This window comes from Rutidosis leptorrhynchoides, chromosome 9, assembly GCF_046630445.1.
Source record: "Rutidosis leptorrhynchoides isolate AG116_Rl617_1_P2 chromosome 9, CSIRO_AGI_Rlap_v1, whole genome shotgun sequence".
Lineage (NCBI taxonomy): Eukaryota > Viridiplantae > Streptophyta > Magnoliopsida > Asterales > Asteraceae > Rutidosis > Rutidosis leptorrhynchoides.
The window spans coordinates 118,718,508-118,721,885 of NC_092341.1; the positions used below are offsets into that span (position 1 = coordinate 118,718,508).

The 3,378-nt window shown below is 32.4% G+C and overlaps 1 non-coding gene across 1 annotated transcript; it reads left to right on the forward strand.

Moving 5' to 3' along the window:
* The first annotated feature begins 1,379 nt into the window (after positions 1-1,379).
* Positions 1,380-1,486, forward strand: LOC139869782 (small nucleolar RNA R71). The gene has a single exon (XR_011766362.1). It is a non-coding gene; the product is annotated as a small nucleolar RNA R71 (small nucleolar RNA).
* The last annotated feature ends 1,892 nt before the right edge of the window (positions 1,487-3,378 follow it).

Genomic DNA, 3,378 nt, shown 5'->3' on the forward strand with positions numbered 1-3,378 from the left:
CCTCTTCTATGTTAATGACAATGAATTCGACTAGAAAGGTTAAATTACCTACTTGAACGGGTAGGTTGTCAGCAATTCCAACTGGGTGCTTAATGGTTTGATCAAGGAGTTGAACACTCATATCTGTTGGACTTAACTCACCTACTCCTAATCTCTTATATAATGAAAGAGGCATAACACTCACACTTGCACCTAAATCTGCTAGTGCATCATACATGACACAGTCACTTAGTAGACAAGGAACAATAAATTCACCCGGATCACCCACCCTGGGTGGAAGTTTTGGTGGAACTGTCTTCACCGGGTTTACTTCTACGGTTTTTGTTTCTTGCACTTTCTTATTCTTCTTCTTCTTCTTTTTTCCAAAGGTATCACAAACTTTATTACCTATAACTTACACATACTTAACTCCTTTTCTTGGAAACGGGATGGGTGTTTTGTATGGTGCCACCACTGGCTTTACATACTCGGGTGGTGGTGGTGTTGTAACTTCTTCATTGTTACTCACATCTAAAACTTTCCCATTTTCTGGTGTTGGTTTTTTAGAATTTGTTGATACCATGTTAACATTTTCATTCCGAGGATTTACTTCATTATTACTCGGTAGCTTTCCTTGTTCCCTTTCACTCATCAATCTAACAAGAGTACCTACTTGTTTTTCTAGATTCAAAATGGAAGCTTGTTAAGTTCTAAATGACTGATCAAACCTCTCATTCGTTTGAGTTTGAGTTTCAATAAATTGTGTTTGAGATTCAACTAGCTTAAATACCACTTCTTCCAGATTTGACTTTTTCTCTTCGGTTTGTTGTGGTGGTTTATACAAGCTAGGTCTTTGTTGATTGAAAGTGTTGTTTTGAGTTGGTTGGTTATTCGGACCTTGTTGGTTGTATGAGTTATTATTGGGTCCATTTGGATTGTAAAGAATGTTTTGATTTCGATTAAAGTTTGGCCTTGGCGGTTGATAATTATTTTGATAATTATTTCCCGGCCTTTGGTTTATGTAGGAAACATTCTCTCGTTGTTCCATCGTTTGCTCAACATTACAATCTTTCGTTAAGTGTGGTCCACCGCATTGCTCACAACTGATTCGTATTGTGTGAATATCTTTAGTCATCTTTTCCATTCGTCTCTCGAAAGCATCTATTTTTGCGGAAATAGAATCAAAGTCATGGCTAGAATCGGCTCTAGCCGCTTTAGATGAATGAAAAATATCTTTTTCCTGATGCCACTCATGAGAGTGGGATGCTATGTTATCAATGATCTTGTGAGCTTCGGTTGCGGTTTTCTTCATAATGGAACCACCAGCTGCTGTGTCGATGTCTTTTTGTGTGGCGATGTCGACGCCTTTATAGAAAATTTGCACTATTTGAAAAGTATCTAAACCGTGTTGAGGAAATCCTCTCAACATCCTTCCGAATCTTGTCCATGCCTCATATAACATTTCATTTAGCTTTTGCACGAACGTGGAAATTTCTCCTTGAAGTCTCACGGCTTTAGATGCCGAAAAGAATCTTTGAAGAAATTTCTCAACTAACATATTCCATGAGCCAATCGTTCCTTCAGGTAACGATTCTAACCAATCTTTGGCTTCTCCTTTTAAAGTCCATGGGAACAACATAAGATAAATAATTTCATCCTCAACTTCTCGGATTTTAAATAGATTACAAATCCTATTAAAAGTTCGAAGATGTTCGTTTGGATCTTCTTTTGTTGTACCACCAAATTGGCACTGATTGGTGATCATGTGTAGGATTTGTCATTTGATTTCAAAATCTGATGCTCTAACATCTGGCTGATTAATGGCGTGACCTTGGCCCGTACGTGTGGCTCTCATTCGGTCTTCCATACTTTGAGGTTCCGTTACTTCCATAATTGAATTTGTTAAATCCGAATCACTAGAAGATTCTGATTTAACTATTTGTGGTTCAGGAGGAATGATTAGTGGTTCAGGATCTTGGAATTGTCCTTGAATATCCTCCGTATTCTCAGTTGTGAAGTCGGGTTCAAAAAATGGATTATCGGAAATTTGAGTTGGAGAACTTGTTCAACTAGATGATGATTCTAAAGAAAAATCAACGGCAACAATATTGGCTAGATGCCTTGATCGAGTTACAGGTGGTGAACGTATGAAAGGTGGTGAACGTTTTGCTCGGTGCATTCACTGAATATCCTATTAGTTATAAAAATAAAAATTATATAAGTTATCAAATTAATAGACTTTTCTGATTTTGCCCACGTTTCGAATAGCCAATAGATGCAGTAGGTAGCCAGGACCCTTTAAATCGGAAGCCCACAACTCGCCACTAACAAATCCAACTATTACTACGAACCAGAAAATTTGGATGTCTATCAATTTAATCGCTTAAAATAATTTTTCGTTTGAAATTTTAGAGAAGAAATAGAAAATTCTATGTCCTAAAAACTAGAGCATCGAGAAATAAGAAAGAAAAAGATTGCGTCGAAAAACGTCAAAAAAATAAAAGGTCGAAAAATAAAAATAAGAAAGTAGCGCGTCGAAACTTAAAAGGGATTCTAAACGAAAAACGGCAATTACTTAAAATGATACTAAAATTTTAACACGGCGTCGCAAAATTTTAAGCCACCTAAATCTTAGTCTAAAGAAAAAGCACTTAAGGGATTTTACGTCAAAGCCTAAAAATCTAAAAGTATAAAAATAACTATGGCAAAACTAAACTTAATACTAAAAGTTGTAACTAAAGTCTAAAAATCTAAAGGTAATAAAACTTAAAATAAATATATTTTTTTTAATTTTATAGACAAAATCTTAAAAATATATATATATTTTTATTTTTTTTTAAAAAAATTTATTTTTATTATTTTTTTTAACGATTTTAATATTTCCTTTTTAAGGATTTTAAAATTTTTTTTTCTTTTTTTTCACGAAATTAATAATTTTTTTATTATTTTTTTTATTTTTTTTAAAAACTTTTTTTTAACTCATTTACTATTCATGAATAGTAAATGAAACGAAATTAATTAATTTACTATTCACATGAAAGCGACATGATAAAAATTATTAATTATAAGTTACATAATATACCCCTGAAGTATTTAATAAATACAACTTTTTAAAACTTTACGATTCAAATTTGATTCAAAATTATTATTATATTATTATATTATTATATTTTATTTCAATATTATTATATTATTATATTTTATTTCAATATTATTATATTATTATATTTATTAAATTATTATATTTAAATTAATATATCTTTAATCAATCAAAAACTAAAAAAAAAACTTAAATACCCCGTGAAGACACAAAAAGTGTCCCCGGCAGCGGCGCCAAAAACTTGATGTGTTCTAGAGCGTGTGTATGAAACGGCTATCAGTTTTATATTTATTTACTAC